The 19,362-nt window shown below is 34.9% G+C and overlaps 1 long non-coding RNA gene across 1 annotated transcript; it reads right to left on the bottom strand.

Moving 5' to 3' along the window:
* Positions 1-1,596: 1,596 nt before the first annotated feature.
* LOC135295256 (uncharacterized) lies at positions 1,597-3,562 on the bottom strand. Its single transcript, XR_010357294.1, has 3 exons — positions 3,485-3,562; positions 2,081-2,229; positions 1,597-1,824 (listed from the first exon to the last, which is right to left on the bottom strand). It is a non-coding gene; the product is annotated as an uncharacterized LOC135295256 (long non-coding RNA).
* Between the last annotated feature and the right edge of the window lie 15,800 nt (positions 3,563-19,362).

Here is a 19,362-nt window from a genome sequence, read left to right on the forward strand (position 1 = left end):
ACAGAGGTGGTTTGTCCTCCTGCTGTACAGGAGAAAAAGCCAGGATGGCTGCTGCCAAGGAAAGACATTTATGTGTGTGAACTGAAGGAAAAACAGCAACAGAAAATTTTGTTTTCCAGGGCTCTTATTCTGGCAATATGTTTTGTTATTTATACTGCTGAGAAACTTGAAACAGCTCTACAAGTCTTGAGTTCTCCCTGCTAAACCAGAACCTGAAAATGATGTGGAGACAGAATGTTGCTGTATTTCTGCTACAGGATTCATCACATTCTTCTGAATGTCATGGGTCATTTTTATGACATACATTTATTTTACATTTACATGGTGCATATTTGTTAAATTAACAACATTTTACTTCCTTATGACTATCACAATAGCCAGTCTTATATAAAGTCACATAGCAGTTGAAAATAAAGCAAAATCCAGTGTTCTAGACTTCAGTCCAACTCAGTGAAATGCTTAAACCTAAAGATAAAATTTATTAGATTTAGTGAACAAATCCATTTTTGGCAAGTAATCACAAAGGCTCAGTGCCAGTTCTTTATTTCTATCATTCAATCATAAAACCTGATATATGCTATTAATATTCTATTCACAGATACTGAATGCCAGAAATAATCCTGGTGTTAAATCAGACTTCTTGCATTATTCATGATGTTCTCTGTATTATTTTTACAACTCCGAGAGAAACAAGCAGTATTGCTACTTTGGGAAATAACCCACATGAAACTGTATTTGTCTTTCATGGCCATCTGAAGAAATTAAAAGCTTTGATTTAATTAGTCAGATACCTATGTTACTGCAATATTGAGGCTAAATTTCATGTCAAGAAATCAATTAAAATAGCTGAAAATATAAGTCAAAGCCTTCTATTTAAGATATTCCCTTAAGGCTTCTGATTCTTAAAGCAAGGTTAACAAATCTATGCCATGTAGCAAATATATTTTGAAGACTATGTTTTTAAAATGCTGGATTTTGAGCAATTAAAATGTCATCTGACTCAGTGGTAGTGGCTTGGGTAGTGTGATTAAAAATCTGTGGTTGACAACAAGGAAGGGAACAACAGGACTGGCATGAAATCTAATCTTTGACTCTTCAGTCTAAATGATCTTGTAACACCAATAATTTCTACCTAAAACTACCTAATTGTACCTAAATTTACCTAAATTTTTATACCCCCTGGTGAACAGAATCATACTGTGTCTGCTGCTGTGTCCTGTAACTTGAGGGTTTTTTTCTCACAAAAGATCATATTTCTAAACATAAGTGGGAAAAATCATTAGCTTTCTCAGTGGGACTGCTAATATAGTATTTAAGACCTGTGTTGTTACTATTAGTAACATTTTTAAGGAAAGCATTTTTTACCATTACTTTTTTTTATTACCTCACTGTCAGAGCCATCAAAATCAATTTATATATATATATGACTCTATGTACATGCCTAAGAAGGCTCTGTTTTGGAATCTAATTATTTTTAACTCAAAACATCAAGGAGATTTCATATTGGAAAGTCTTATTACTTGTTTGTCTTTTCTCCAGAAAGTCTGCATTCATTAAGCAGGGAAAAAAGTTAATAACTGGAAGGCATTGGTGCAGAAAAGTGAGAAAAGGGTTTCTTTTCTCATGAAAGGAGTTTGCATGCTCTGAAAAAGTTTCCTGTTTAATTTTTTCCTTCCCTCCCTCCTGTTTTTAAATGACTGCAAGGATAAGGTTATTTGTGGCGTTATCAAATGCCTCCTGCCATACTCACTGTGATGCATTTTGTAACCTTTACTCTGGCTTTGACTGGCTGATCCCAACCACTGTGTCAAGGGAATGGCTCTTCTGCAGAAGAAATTAAATTCTGTCATACCCATTTGTCTGGTGCCACATTGTGACAAACTAATCAAAAAGTTTATACATTTTTGATAGAAGTTATGAAAGACAAACTCATGGAATCAAATGAAATTTAAAACATAAAAAGAACACTGATATGTTTTTTTCCCCATTATAGCTGTTGACTTGTTCTAACATATGCTTAACATAACCTCTGCAGTCATAGGATCTAATGTATGTCTCTGTTTTCTTTTGTGACACTCACTGCGCAATGTCATCAGATAAAAGCATTTCTGGGCATCTGAAAGGCTGAAGAATAGGCCAATGTGAAGAAAATGGGATAAAGATGGTCAGATGCTTGTTGTGCAACTTTTGCGTGAATGCAGCAGGATCATTTGACAGTGCCTCATCTAGCTGCAAATGAACCACAACAGATGTGCAAAGTAATCATTACCATTGAAATAAAGAAAAAAGGAAAAGGTAAAATAGTATCGTATCATAACTACATTGCATAAACTCATGAACTGCATTTTGGACTGTAACTTAACTTTTATTATTTATAACATCACCAAAAATAGGAAAAGTCTAAACCAGACTACCACAAAATTTAGGCTTGAATGAAAAACGTTAAAAAAGAAAACAAAACAAAAAAAAACCTGGGAGCTGATAACTCAATTTAGAAGATTCTCTACGTGTCTTTCAAAGGTAAGGCATCTCACAAAGACTCTTTTAGTAACAGTACATTTAGCAACAAAGTATTCCTGCATACCAATTTCCTTTCAGACAGAATAAAGTCAAGAGTTATCTGAAAACTAGTACAAAAAGTCTGTTATTTCTTTGTGATTTGTGTTTTGCAAGATGTGTTTCCTTTTGCACAGAAGTTTAGCAACTATTAATTTCCAAGGAGCAGATGTGAGTTACAACTACTGCCAGTTGCTGTTCATGCTAAAAATCACTTTATTCAATGCCTGATGTGAGTGTGGCCATGCTTGCTAGTGCCTATACTGTTAGCCATAGCAAGTCACAAGTGCCTGCTGAAGCTGACCCAACCACACTTTTACCCTTTGGAGACTTCTGTGTCTGTTTGGAATCAGACAACTGAGCTGACAGTGTGCTCCAGCTATCTCATGCTTGTTAGTGCTTTCCAAAAGAGTACTTCTGCTTGCTTCTACACACATCCAACAGACAACTGGTAGCGGCCATGTCACTGCTACACTGACTTCCACAAACACATTTGCAAAAACTTATCAGGAAGAGGCATATTTCAGGACCATCTACATTTTCTGCAAGAAAATAAATCTGAAAACAGAAGCCTTAACATTGACACAATTAATGCCTTCACTTACTAACAGAAAAGTTGGAGCAGAAAGCCAAGCAGCTAGAAGGCTACCATGAAGCAGTAATGCTGTGTGTGTGGAGTACAGGGAAGTTAGTTGGATGTTACTGAGATAATTGTCAATTAAGATCCAAGTTTCCAGGAATGTCTTTGGACAACTAAGTAGAACTGTTGAGTGAAAAATTTGTTCCTCCATATGTTGGCCTGTATTTGGTACATATTGTATTAAAAACTTGAATAAGAGTGAGAAAAACTGACTCATTTAAAAGAGTTTGCAACACCCTTCCTGCCACTCCCAGCCCCTGTTGCCATCTTATTGCAAAGGTTTCATACCTTCTTGGTGATTTCTCATGGGCAGCTCCTCACAGCACCAGCTCCTTCTTCTTCTCGGCACAACCAACAAACTCCATCTTCCCCTCTCTGGCCGCCAACCTACTCTTTTATAATACCCACCCTAAATGGATCCAGCTGTGGCCTATTAAGGGCAGGTCTGGTCCTAATGCTTGATAATTAGCACAGCTGTAACTCCTTAGGGGTGAGATGGCCTTCACCACTATCTCTATTCTCCTACATTCCACCCATCCACAAGCCCTCCTTTTACTCCTCAGACCTTGGGGATGACTAAGACCTAAACCTGGATTTGGCAATGAGGATCTGTCAGCATTTGAGCTCTGGCAGGAGATATTTTAAAGCTGCTACCAACACATACAGTAGTGTTTTTTTACAAAGATCCAATTTAATGTTTGTAATGAAGAAATATTTAAAACTGTGTCTTATGCACTGGATGCAGTAAAAAAAACAAACAAAGAAACAAACAAAAAACCAAAAAAAAACACCAAAAAACCCTACATGCAGCTTTTTAAAATTCAAGTGGCCCTAGTGAAGCTGAAGACAGCCTGGAATATTTCTTGTCTGATGGCTGCATACTGCTAAAAAAAGAAAACAATAAATTCATGAATAGAAATGTGAAGGCAGCTCAAGATTTTGCAAAACACATAAGATACAAAATAAATCTTCATTTTGAAAGGCTGGAAGATGAGTTCTCCGAAATGAAGATACTTTTCTTCTTTTCCCAAATATTACCTTTTACAGGAGAATGGTGCAGGAGGTAAATTTCAACATTAAAAGGTGTCGTGATGTTCTGGAGGAGTGTGTGAAATCTTGGGGCTGCAGGAAATTCTGCAAATGGCTGCAAGCAAATTAGCAGGATGCACAGGGGCAACAGGCACCTCAGTTAGGGCATGCACTACTACCATCACTGAGCACTTTTTTCAAGCAAGCATTGAATTCCCAGCCTCTTGCACCAACAGGCAAACAACAGGAAATAAAACTCGTATGTGAAGTCAGGATAGCAACCACACGACATGGATAAAGGTAAACATCAGCTTTGTTAAAGAGAGATGAATACAGTGGTCTTTGGGAACACAGAATTGCTCCTTCCAGTCCCTCTGGAGCCAGAGCTGCTCTTTGCTCAAGCCAAGGGGTTCTCTCACCCTCCAGTCCCATGCAAACCTGCATGTATACACTCATTAACTACAGACAAGGCTGCCTGCACCAACCACATAGCAATTCCTTAGAAATGGCTGGAGACCAACATCCATGTGAAATGGCTGAGCCAGGGACTGATGGATCCACACTGAGGGCCCTGTGGCCTGTCCAGGGTGGGAGGGAGCCCCTGTGGGAGCTTAGCAGGGACGGTCAGGACTAGTGGTGCTCTCAGGACCATGAAAAGTACAAGTGAAAAAACATATTTCTCTCAAGTCTTAGATATAAGTTTGAGGGATATTCATGTCTTTACCAGAAAGGTAGGTAATATCAGGAATAATTACTTCTCCCAGGTGAATAGAATAACCAAAAATGATCAAACAAAGACATATAGTACATTAAGCCACCTGTTAAAATGTACATGCTTGTTGAGGTGAACGCCCCAAGTGTGGAGACACGAGGCTTGACTCCATTTCAGAAGGCTGATTTATTATCTTATGATATATGTTATACTAAAATACTACATTAAAACTATACTAAAAGAACAGAGAGAAAAGATAATCAGAAGACTACAAAGAACAAGAATAGAATAGAATGCATTAAAAAAAATCTTGTGACTGCTCACAGCCTTGGCACAGGTGGCTGTGATTGGTCATCAACTGAAAACAATCCACATGGACCAATGGAAGATGCACCTGTTGCATTCCACAGCAGCAGATCGTTACTGTTTACATTTCTTTCCTGAGGCCCTCAGCTCCTCATGAGGGGAAAAATCCTAGCAGAGGATTTTTCATAAAATATCATAGTGACACATGCTTAATGTACATTTTAATTGTACATCTCTTAAAACGTACATGCTTAGATCACAACTTAGTGAGCTAAGTTTTATGCTTAATAGACATTGTTCAAATAACATTCATATGAAGAGAACATCTATATTCCAGCACACACTGTAAGAAAATGAGTATTCTTGAGTCTGCTACAAAAGCTGTGACTCAAATAGCACTCATTTGACATTAAATTTGACATTAGATCCACATTAATAAGGACATTTTTGGTATTAATGGAACTCATCCAACATTACAGATGTCTACCTGCTCATTACAGTAATTTATTCATAAAGTGTTCAGTTGTTCCTGGGAGTTCTGATGGAGACCTATACTCAGAACAGACATTTCTAGGAGTATTTCTAAACTGGTTTTTACCTTATCTCTGGCTTTTTCCCTTGGTGTCTCTGTTAAGCTTCTGCCAGCAGTCAAAATCTGAAAACACAACCCTAGTCAAATATTTTCAAAATTAATCAATGATTGCTGGAATAAAAATTTTTAACTTTTCACATTGGTGTGTTTTCAGATCAACATTTCTCTGTCTGTCATACATTTTGTGACACAGGCTGAGGGGAAATGATGTAGAATAAACAAAAAACCTGAAATTCAAATAAGCAATAGAGACACTGTTTATTAGTAACTTGAAAATATTTTTAAAACTGTTCACACTTTCTATCTGGAAATACCAGAAAGAAGATAATTTGAGCAGCTATTTTCAAATAATCACTTACAGGAAAATAATATTTAGAAACTCGTGTAAGGTAACCATGACCAGCTCAACCATAAGTATGACTATGAAAGCAAAACAGAAAAGTGACATGACAATAACTTAGATCATCTAACAGGAATATTTCCAGGTCATCTTCCTCTGTGTCTCCCATTCCCATGTCTAACTGGTCACATGGCCACTATCTCCCAGCCACTCACCTGAAAAGTTCCCATTGCTGCTCAGTGATGTGCATCTACCAGGGATGACAGCAGCTCTCCTTACTCAGATTTTCCAGGAGACTGGTTTTAGCACCCTGCTGACCACGAATCATGCAAGTGTTATTCTTTTCCTTTGCAAATTATTGCTAGGGATCCATTAAGAACCAAGCTACATATTTATGCGTTAATTGGCTGCACTCTTAGAGTGAGGTGCTTAAACATTAAGAATGACAAGGCTAAGTGTCACTATACATTAAAATAATTTTTGGTTCTTGAGCAAAGTGAATCACCATCTAATTATAAACATCATGGTTGTTTGAAACAGCGTTAAACCATCTCTCTACTCTTTTTATCTCTTATATTATCTCTTTTACTTCTTTCTTAGTCTTGATAATGTCTATAACAGATTTCTCTTCTTCTCCTTAACATTACATTGGAATTGCCATTATGGAATGCTATTTAGACAATTTTTCCATTATTCTGCTCCCTTGACATCAAGCAACAATTTGAACTATTCAGTTCTTTCTTTACAATGAAAGAATTCAAAGAAAAGAAATGTGTCAGTTTCAGATTCTTCATGAGCTCAAATTCTCATGAAATACTTTAAATTTACACCTAAAACCTAAGAATAAAATTTTGAGCTTTTTGAAACACATAGTAAATCTCTTTTGAATCTGTCACATAGTAAATCTCTTGAATCTGTCAATATTAACCATTAATTATTAGGATCCATACAAAAATTATATTACTGAAATTTATCTTATTTTGTAATGGGGTGCAGTAATTTTAAATATTCCACAAAGGAAACATTAGGAGGAAAAAAAAAATCTTCCTAAACAAATATTCAGAAGAGCTAACTTGGCATTCCTAGACGTAGAACTAATAGCCTTACTCTTACAAAAACTTCTACAATTAAGGAATTAATCAGCAATACATTGGTCTTGATTAAAGCAAGTCACTTCTAAACTCAGTGAAGTCTTTCAGACTATTGTAACTTAATTCATCCTGATGTTAGGCTACTTTAGGTTGGGCTTTGTCTTCTAGGACTGTATCAGACTAGCAGGCATTAAATCACTCTTTGCTGTTACCCCTTTCATTTCCTACCAGCATCTAGGCTTCTTCACCTCCTGTATCTTTCTTCCTGTTAATTTAAGTGGAATTCATATGGTATAGATTAAAAATATTTTAAATTGCCAATTAGTCTGATCAACATCCTTGACATTTAAATATATATGAAAAGTTATTTTGGCTCATCTGCAGCTGATATTTGTACTTGCTACAAAATTAACATTGCGTGTCTGATGTCTAACCTGAAGAAGTCTGCTATCAATGTTTGAGATGAGTGTGTAAATTAAGTGGAATGGACAATTGTCTACCAGTTACCTTTTGCTGATGGTGATTTTACTAACACATCCAAGTAAGTTAAATGCAGAAAAAACCCTTTCTTTCCATTCTATATAAATTTCCAAAATTGCTTTCTCAGATGAGCATGAGCAGGTGGTAAAATTGCATTACCTATAAAATTATTTTTCTTGTTGTTGTTGTTATTACTATTATTATTATTAAAGCTTCTCTAAACACAAGAATCCAGTCTTGTCATTGCTTAACTGTCTGCTGAAAAGCACTTTAAGAATATGCAGAGGAAGGTAAAATCTTGATAGATTACAGTATTAGGTTAGTAATCAAGATAGATGATCAGTGTGAAAAGAGAGGCCTTTGATAAACAGGCAGAAAAAATAATGGGACAAAACATTGCGTGTCCATGAAAAATAGGATAGAGGAGGAAATGGTTGCTTAAATTCCAGAGCATAGTTTAAAAATCCTAGCAGAGTTGCTAGAGAAATTAAATAAAAAAAAAATTAAATTATTTCATTAAATGCAGAAAATTTGTTGGTGTGTTTTTTGGTTTGTTTTTTTTTTTAACCCCAACTTTGCACCATTATTGAATGCCAAACTTCAGAAGAGACGCATCAGGAATCAGCAAAAGAGAAATGCAAAGTGAACTCCAGAGAATGTATCTTTTGTGAATCCTTTGAGATTCTTTTAACTATGGAATAACTTAGAGAATCTCTTCAAAAGGTTTGCTTTCTGGTTTTTGTTTTTGTGAATACTACTGCTGTTAAGCATTTGGAAGTTAATAACTGCATTGGGTTTTCTTGGCTAAGATTTGGTAGCAGGGGTTGCTTTTGTGAGAAGCTGTCAGAAGCTTCCTCCATGTTTGGCAGAGCCAGTGCTTGGCAGCTCCAAAGAGTACAAGGACTGCTCCCTGAGGAAGAGTGGCCAATGTTTGAGGGGTGCTGTTGCCCATGGGATGGGCACACATTGCACAGTTCACAGGGAGCTGTTGCTCATGAGGTGGACTAATGTTGGAGAAATCCATGGGGAATCATCTCCCATGGGAGGGACCCCATGGTGCAGCAGGGGAACAATTCCTCTAACTTGGCAGCAGGAGAAATAATGTGTGATGAACTGACCATTCCCTACTTCCCTGTACCTATAAGGGAGGAGGTAGAGCTTGAGAAGTGGGGAGGGACAGGGGGAAGGTGTTTTAATACCTTATTTTCCTTCTCATTATCCTGTTCTGATTTTGTTAGCAATGAATTCATTTAATAGCTCTAATTCTAGCCTGTTTTGCCTGTGACAGTATCTGGTGAGTGATCTCCCCCTGTCCTTATCTCAACTCATGAACCCTTTGTTGTATTTTCTCTCCCCTGTCCAGCTGTGTAGAGGAATGATAGAATGGCTTTGGTGGTGTCCTGGCATCCAGCCAGCATCAGCCCACTACTATAACTTTATTCAGCATTGTGGGGCTGCCATGTCATGATTTATTCCAAATGGTAGGCACCTGTTTTATTTATGGACTTGTACAACAGACCTCTTGCATTCTAAAAAGAGTCCATTGTTAAACAGCGCACAATTCATTAAAGATCTTCAGTCAATATTTCCCCAAAATAGCTATAAAGCATATACAAATTTTCAGTCTTTTATGGATGTGAATTATTTTACTGTATTTATATATAAAATACTCAAAATAGCAAAGGTGTATCGTCGACAATCATATTTTAAATATGTTCTTGGATGCCTGCCACTGCTGCCAATTTTAAGAAAATGTGTACATTGATTAGTTCCCATGATAATAGCATCTATAAATTGATTTAAACAGCAATGAGTGACAGACTGCTTTTTTTCTTAAATTGGCTCCTATGGTTATCTGAACAGATCCTGTTGCTAGAAAGGCAAGGCAGATGTTATTTTTTAACTAAAACAAGCAAAGCCTCATTTCTCTGTTCAGCACTTGTTAAATTCCCAAGTTATCAGCAGAGCTAAAATTAGGCTTACTAAATCTATACTATTTTAAAATTTATTAATCTATGTCTTTCTAAACTCCTGTGTCTTTGAATAAGAATAATGAAATGATTGCTTTTTAATTCAGACTATCATATAAGTTTTTATTATAAAAAAGAGAGAATTATTTAAATTTTCTTACTTTTAAACCACAAATTTATAAATATAAATAATTTCAGAATAATAAATGGGCTTTTTTTTTTTTACAGTATGTAATCATTAATGTTAAACAATTACATTTTCCCCTAAACAATTGTAGTTCCAGCAACATTTAAGCATTTCTAAAAGACAAAGGATCTATTTCCATCTCTATACATTTTACTTCTGGTAAATATTGCATTGCTGTAAAAATACAGGACACAAATCCCTAACTTTTTACATCATATAATGTAGAGTATCCCCTTTTTTTGTGATCCAACTGTAATTTCATCATCAAAAGTTTTCTTCTTAAATTTATTTTCACTATGTTGTAAGCTGTAGTCTTTGCAATATAGGGTATAAAACAGGAAAAATTTTGTACATTCTGAGGCAAACCAGTATCTCCTTACTAGCTATAGCTCCCTCTGTTCCATATAATCTGCTTTCTCTCATAGTAAATTAGCATCGGAACAACACCCATGACATGCTTGACTTTTGTTACACGAGGTGGTTCAGTCACTACTTCAGGCTGTGTAAAATACAAATGTTGTCCTCCCAGGCATATTAAATAATATTTACACATATATCCCATGAAATATTGAAATGAATATAGATTTTTAAAGTTCTTATTCAAGTTAGATGTCACCATCATATTTTCTGGAAAAATCCCCTTGCCAGGATTTCTCTCCTGAGAAGCTGAGAAGACTCAGAGACAAAGGAAAAAAACAAAATTATATCTCATTTGCTTCTCCTGTGTTTTGCTGCTTTGGAATGTGGTTGGAGATTGTTTATCCAACAGGTGATTATTTCATTGGTTTCTGCTGTGAATTATTTTGACTTATTGGCCAATTACGGCCAAACTGTGTCAAGGCTCTGGAAAGAGTCATGAGTTTTTCATTAGTATCATTTAGCCTTCTGTCTGTATCCTTTCTCTATTCTTTATTATAGTATTCTTTAATGTAATATAGATCATAAAATAATAAATTAGCCTACTAAGAACATGGCGTCAGATTCATAATTCCTTCATTTTTCTGGGAACCCCGCAAATACAAGAGTTAGATTTTTTTTATGATTTTTTAAAGCCAAGGACACATCCACTATATAAAGCTGTGTCATAAAGATATTATATCTAATTGCTGCTACATAAATTACTGTTGAACACTGTATTTGTCTTTAAAAAATCTCTTGAAATACTAGAAATCTGTAAATTCAAACTAATGAAAAGAGGAGCACAGAAACTACAACTATTGTTTAAAAATTCGTATCTTAAGTAATAGTTTTCTGGAAGAACATTTACTCAACTTATTACATCTGATTTCTGGGCAGAAGTGGAGAATTAGGTGATATAAAAGAAAAGGAACATTCTTCTAAAAGTTAAAGATGAAAGAAAAGTCATAGATGAAGGACAGGGACACTAGGTATCATCTCACAAGAATTCAGCTCAGCCACCCCTGCTATTCCTGTGACACTATACAGGCGTCACCTCAAAGCTTGGCTTTAAACAGGAACAAAAATAATAGCTGGTTTTCCCAAATGCAGATAATCCACACTACCATTTTTGTGGTGTAGTTAAATCTCAGATGCTTAGACCACAGTGTATTCTTCAGGCAGGCAACCAGGACTGGTCTCTGATGCTCTGATTTGGAAGAACTGAGATCTGTTTCTTTCTTGAGAACACTCATTGTATTCACATTGAAATCCATTTTTTACCACATCTGAATCATTACAATAATTATTAAAATTGCAAATGTGTCTATTTTTTTCCCTATATATTATTTTAAGGTGGACCTTGGAGGGTCCAGAAAATGCTGATAAGTAAAACCAGTTTATAACAGAAAAATATATTTTTCTGAAAGAAACATTTACAGTCTAACATATTTAACTATGTATACATATGTGTCAAATATTGAATACAGTAACTTATGCCACCTAGACAGATAGGATAACAATGCAGAGAGATAGGAATTCTCTCTATCTAGGATTAGGGCGAGTGTTTTAATTTACTGAGCTGAATAGCACCAATATCATTCCAGCAGACTTACCAGCATGTGCTGGCTGGTTTTTGTCCCCTACCATCTGCAGCATATGCAATCACATTGCAAGGAAACCAAAAATCTCCCACTGAGGTAATTTTTTGTTGTTCCTACTGCTTGCTTAGAAGTACATAACCTATCACTAGGTAGCATAATAAAACGTATCTACTTCTGTTGTAAGTTGCCTTTTATTTTGGGCAACAGTCACCAAATCAAAGAGCTGGTTTAAACACTAATTATTAACCAGATCAATGAAGACTCCAACACTGTAAATATGATCATTGCTGAACAGACACAGATTCACGCTACATTACAGAAAAAATGCAGTGATGCTTTCTTCCTGGAAAGCGATTGTATATGGTTTGAATTTTTGTGGTTTTTTTTTTTTTTTTACTTTGTTGTTTTCCTGATAAATATTGGCGTATTTTTGTAGAAAGTTATATCATAATTCAGCATAAATAGCAAGCTGTACACCCATAACAAATTTAATAAATGAATAAAACTAATCCCTTCAGCATAGTAGTTAGTTTAAGTTTTACCCTGACTTTAAGTTGTGGCACTTGCCTTCATGGGTGTAGAAATTTGCAAGAGCAGTCTAGAGATTTTTGCATGCTTACTATGGCAATAGTAGAAGGAACCCAAAAAGAACTGTGAAGTTTCTTACCCAGCAGTTATTACCCCAAAGCCAATCCTCCATTTAGCTGCTTAGCATTTATTTATTTCTCTTATGTACATTCAGACTGACTTTAGTCATGAGCATTTGCAGGTGCAGAAAGTCAGCTGCAATGCTCACTTTTGTTTACAGAAGACGTGTCAGTGAGTGCAGTTACCTTGACAGCCAACACCCTTTCAGTGTGTCTTCTCAGCATCTAGACCTTCCCAGTACATGGAGGATGCTGTTTGACCCATAGACTGATCAGTGTGTTTTACCTCCTAGTTAGAATTTTTATTCCTTTAGTATGCTGTTCTCTGAGAGACAGAACTTATTCTCTTCTCGTTTTCTGGCACATCCTCTGCAGTGGTAGCAGTGGCCTAAGCTGGAAAGCTGCCTGAAACAGGGCTATTCAGTCTGTTACTGTGCATGTCTCTCATAGGAATAATTGGAATAAAGAGGCCTCTTACACATTCTTGCAAACACAATCTTTATAATTATTTTTCTATATCACTTAGCAGTTCTACTTGCACTTGAAAACAAGTAAGGACATAAATATAAAATGGCTCTAATAGTAATAACATTGCCTGCAGCTGCCAGGAACAGTTTGTACCAAGGAAACTCTGGGCATATGTTGATGTGACAGCCATTGGCAGGGCTTGGTTGCATATGCTGCACTGTCAAAACACCTTTTTAACTATCTCGGAGGGATTGTGCTATTTTCCTCTTCACTTGGAGATAAAATACAGAAAACAAATTAGTTTCTATAAACTTTTTTTTAAGGGATCACAATGAATTTTGCTATTTTTCCCCCTAACTTTTAGTATCCTACTCCCCTGTCCATGACATCTGACTTAACTTCTTTCAGGGTAATATGTATAATGTCATAATAGTATAGTAATTTTTTCATAACTGTAGATTGATTGCCTGCACATCTAAAGTAATTATGACTGGGTGTTCTAGGAATTTAAATACTGTTCATTCCTTAGAGATGAACATAAGAACAAGTAATGCTTTATTTTATATGAGAAAGAGTCAGACAAATCATATGCATACATGCACTTGAGTTTTTGTATTTGTGTGTGTGTGTGTATATGCAGAAGCATGAACTCATGTAATATCTTTGACTATCACCTTTCCTAATAGTAGCAAAACTAGAAATAAATTTGATTTCCCCAGAAAGACATTTTCCTTTTCATCCTTGAAGCGAAACAAAAGAAGCAAAGCAAAGCAAAACATAAAATGGCGACCCAATCTTAAAAATAATTTCTTTTTCCGAAACTCTTGGAAAAAGGATGATTTTAGCAACCTATCCAAATGAAAAAGGAATGGGTCCAAATCCATTAGAGTCAGAGAGATTCTTTCCATTAACTAAAATAGGTTTGAGATGAGACTCATGGCACATGTTTTTTTAGTGAATTGTACTAAAATTATGAAAGGAATGACAACAACATATTAAAATTACATCCTGAAAGCATGTTTTTGTACTATACTAAAAATAGATGCTAGATCATCTTAAAAAAGAGAGCTCATCAAGGTTGTTGAATAACCAGAGTAATAGCTGTCCAGATGCCATAATGAGATTTATGTAAAATATTGCGTGGGCAGAAATTATAATTGCTTTTTTCGTCGTTTGTTGTTGTTGTTGTCACAGAAGAGAAAATTTCATTTTTCAATTTCTAACCTTGTGAAGTTCAGTTAAGAGGCAGAGATTACAGTTGAACTCCAGTTTACCTATATGACAAATGCAAATATAAAAAATGTACATTTTTAAATGTACTACCATACACATCTGGTAGTAAAATTTTCAAGTCTTACCCTAAAATCAGGTAATACAAAATATTTCTGTGATATTTCCTATGTAATTTGAGGTTTATGAGCATGAAATGTTTTTCAGTTTTGAACTGAGGGAAGGAAGGGAAGGGGAGAGAGAATGCAATAAAAGGTAAGCCATTTCTTGTGAAAAAGCTTAGACTAGCAGGAGAGAAATTTGAATGCAAAGCAATACATTTGTATAAGGATAGATTAAAAGGTCTAAGTCAGTGCTTACAAGGAAGTTGAACTTACACCTCAAAAGTTCTAAAACCATTTACTTTTTTAATGTGTACTTTCTTTTTCTTAATTTCTGATGTTAAAATATTGTCTAGTGTAACATCACCTCTGCAACATTTCTCATAGGTATCCATAGATGAATCAGAATAAAAGGTGGGAAGGTTAATACTTTGTGAGGCAGAGAATACAGAAACAGAGACAAAGAAAATTAGGAGATGACAGAAAGAGAAAAAAAAGGAAGGGAGGACAGGAAAACAGAAGGAAGAGGGAGGGAGGAGAAGGAAAACTGTTCTGAAGGCCTTCTCTGAATGGGGTTATAGAGAGAACAGTTAAAATAAATGTATTCATCAGTGTCTTTTCCTTAGTGATGGAAAGTTTTCCAGCATTTGCAGTGAGTAGACCATTGGGTCACATGGGGATGGAGAATAGGGTGAAGGGAGAGAAAGAGATTATGACAGATCATTGAAGGGTTTTGTTACCATTAGATTTATGAATTTAGATGAACTGTACTATTCAGAAGTGCTAAAGCCACAATGCCATTATAGTCACAATCAGAAAATCTGTTGTTGAAACCTTCATAACATAAACAAATATAACTACAACGTTATATATATGATGCAAACACAGTTGTAAAAAGTCAAAACTTAAAAAAAACACAGTGAAATTTAATGTCAGCATTTCTGTCAATATTTTGGTAATTGTATTGTAATAATCCTCCACAATCCAAATTTTGATGAAGTCCACTCAGGAAAGTTGAATATTAGATTCCTCACTACCATTTCTTTCCATTGTTTTTTATTCTATTCATAATGTTACTGTATCTGGGTGCAGAAAAGCTTTATCTAAAGTCCAAATAATATATATAGAATATAGAGGAAACAAGTATTATTCTAAGAAATCTAATAAAATTAGCAATGACATGTAATTGATGAAAGTATTTGCAAATTAGATAAAGTTCCTCAGAAGAACTAGTCAAAATTGAAGTGTTAGACCTCTATTCTCTCTGGACATTACCTCAAAATAATTGTTGTCAACCCTTATCATGCAGTGCACATTTGTTACTGATAAATATGTACGCTCAGGGCAAATGCAGAAAATATTGTTGGGCTTTTTTGTGACAAAATTTTTGATTTAGGAGCAAAATGCTACATGCAGTAGTTTATTAAAGTATTAAAGTCTAGTTCACTTTTGTCTTAATTTAATGAAGAAGTAGATTCCAGGACACAGTGAAGTTTGCAGTTCTCATAAATGTGCTTCAAAATTTAACCAGTGGGGTACCCCTAAATTGAATCCAATAAAAAGCATTTGAAATTACATTTTAAGAATGCTCAGCAACAAATTCTTTTTAATTGCTTATATTGACCTTGCTTTTCCAATTAAAAAAAATTCCTCTTTTAATGTTTAATGTTTCCCTGAATAGAAAAGATTTAATTAGGCTTCATTTGCACAATCAGAGATCATGAACAGATTATAATTTGCATTGCAGAACTGTGGAGTATCATTAAGGTTACATTTGGTATGGTCGTTATAAGAAATTGTATTGAAGAAATATCTGCAGCCTAAGGACAAACATGATAATGAATATATAAATCCTCATCTGAAAGCATAATTGTGGTTTTCTTCCCCTGGATCTTGCTCTCCACTGTAGAAAGGCTGCAAAGATGGAAGTAGGTCCATGCATATGATTGATATTTTAATCTGTTACGATACAATCATTTTGAGGAAATTTTCATAGCTTATTATTATACTAAATTGCTAAAAGTCTTCTTAGTCAGTCACTTTTGGTGGCTTCCAGGCTTAAGGAAAAGAAAATAATTTATTGTGAGTAAAAGCTAACATGAAATCCATTTCTCCTTTTGTAGCTGTCACTATTCTTGTATTATTATGTTTACCACTGTCAGACAAAAATCTCTTGAACAGCGTGAGAACATTTTTGATAAACATTATACATAGAAAATGCTCTCTTTCTATTTCACTACGTACACTTAAAATAGTCACCTAATTATTTGTTAATTGGAAGAAGATTCATAGGGAAGCAATTTTTTTTTACTGTAATATGTTTTTCATCAGCTTTTTAACTTCTGCAGGATAGAGGGAAGGGAAAAATATGTAGTACTGTCAACTATTTCTTCAAACACAAATGTGCCAACAAAGATAACTGGTGAGTGACTTGGCCTGAAAAAGTAATCACCTTTTTTTGTCTTCAGAACTGAATAGCAGAAGATGTTTTCATGACAGACAGAATGAAATATCAGTGTAGGAATCATGAAAGAGTACTAAAAAAAAAGTGCTGATGAGGAAGGCACGTACAGCAAGGTATCTTACCTCTTCACATCCTCATATTTACTTTGTAGTTAAAAAAAAATTAAAAATTAAAATCCTAATTTCCCATGTATAAAGCTTCCCTCTGGCGATCCATAGTGCAAATAGAAATAATAGGGATCTCTATTCATACTTTCTGGATCTGTAACCCAAACAGTCACTTTTTCACTACTGGCAACTTACACTTAGCAAGTAGAGAAGAGAAAGAGATTGTAATGAGATTTTGAGGAGTTGGTCTCCAGAATCTTTTGCCCTTTACCTGTCAGTTCTAAGAATTGGAAGTTACAGGAAAGCAAAATTGCTTGAGTAATGAGGCCTGGTTTTCCATCATCAGTGCAAGCATTTGAGCTCCACATGGAAAATACCTGAATATATAAATTCAACTAGCTCTAAGTTTTGACCAGCAAAACACTGCCTATTCAACATGTGAGTACACATTCAGCATAAACTGAAAAATAAATGACAAATCTTGGTTGCACTTGCACCATGCTGATTTAATGTAAAGTGTGATAGCTTCAGATATGTTATTTTCAATAATATGAATTCAATTCCGTAGAAAAACATTGTATTTATTCATAGCAGAATAGCAGATGCAGCTGTATCGGGTTAGCTTGAATGGATATGTGTTGTCTGGAAATATGCATTGGATGAGCAAGTACTTCTGACTGAAAAATCTGCAGTTGAGAAATAAATATATTGATGTAAATGAAAATTTATTGATCCAGCAAAAAAAAATACTGACTTCTATAAATATATGTTTGGAAAGAAAACCTATTCTTATACAAAAAAAGAATTCTATTATTTGGATACTGTGATTGATTTAAAAAGCAATTGACAATCTATCCAATTCAGCAAAATGGCCTTTATTTCAGTGTCTATTGCATGTGTTTTCCTGAAATTGTACTGTGTTAAAAAAATCAAACACAAATCAAATTCAAGCACTTTCTGTCTCAAAGGCTTTGTAACAAACCCGTGTAGTTGAACCCTGTCAGTCTTTACTACATTACGAGGATTTATTTTAGATTCTTTAATTTTTAGTTGTCTTTATTTACATTTCTGAGAAATCAATTTCAATAATGTATGAGCTGTCCATTATTAACAACTCTGATTTCTTATTATTTCCCATCATTCACAGCTATGTCTTTGCTTGAATCAGCTCCATAAGCCATTTTTAAATATTTATTCTTCCACACTTGTGTTCAGAGAAGACTTCAATTCCACCTTTTCCTGAGGAATGGACTAGCTTTCTTGAGAATTGTCTTTTTTCATAGTTCACTGGAAACTGAATAATATCCTCTTCCTTGGAAATTATCAGAATTCATATAGAAGCATTGCTGTCTTCCATTACAAATTTGTTTATAATTTTTTATAGGAAACAGACTTCTACTTGCTTCTACTTACATTCCTAGTGGAAGCTTTATCTTTTACTACCGAATTACTACTAGGAAAATATGATAATCATAACAAACAATATCCCACTCCTTCCTAAGCCAATGATATTTGTGATTCCATGAGTTTTTATGAGTTTGAATGAAAAAAATAGTATCAGAAGATATTTTATGCCAAGTATATTTTTTCATAAAATATTTAACATTTTTATATTTTAAAATATGTGGGTTTTTTTAATTCTGTCACATTTAGTATCTGTTTCATGCCCCATTGCAAAACCAGTCTTTACATTCTCCAGTTTCCTAGACTGATAGCTTTTAAGTTCAAAAACATACGGCTTCCTATCTTACCTCCTGATTCCTGTATACTCAGTTGTTGATACCTTATTTCATCCCCATATCTACTTTCTTTCCTTCCTGCTGTTTCTTTGCCTTTCTGCACAAACACTCCACAAACACTGCTAAAGCCAGAGAGGCAACCCCCTACCCTTCCTTGCATTGCATTGACTCAGTTGTTGGACTAGAGTCCTGACAAAAATAAATTGGAACACTCAGTTACACTGTATTTCAGTTCTCTGTGCTTAGACATTTCTGCTAGTAAGTAAAACTTTCAAATCCAATAGAGTGTAGTATCAGTAAAGTGAGCTTTGGTAATGGATTTTCTATAATTAACTTACAGAAAAGGTGAGTTTTATATACTTACCTAAGGAACAACACAAGCTGTTTACAAGCATCCAAAATACTGCACAATAAGCTGCAAAGCTGAATAGTAGACCCAGAAAGTAACATCAGCAGTATCTACTTAGATCAAGTCCTAGTGAAACTAGGACAATCAAAGGTTATTCCTGTTTCTGGCAGATGAGAGAGTCCTCAATTTACTGACCACTAACTGGTGTTCAAAGTCAAAAATGCAAACTGATCTTGAAAAATGAACATAAAAATTAAAATTAAAATTAAAATATTTCAGAAGATATTTCTGTAATTAAAATGTGTTGTATTAGGGAATTTTGAAGAATGTTAAGTTAGAAACTACACTGCATTC

The sequence above is a fragment of the Passer domesticus genome, chromosome 2 (assembly GCF_036417665.1).
Source record: "Passer domesticus isolate bPasDom1 chromosome 2, bPasDom1.hap1, whole genome shotgun sequence".
Taxonomy (NCBI): Eukaryota; Metazoa; Chordata; class Aves; order Passeriformes; family Passeridae; genus Passer; species Passer domesticus.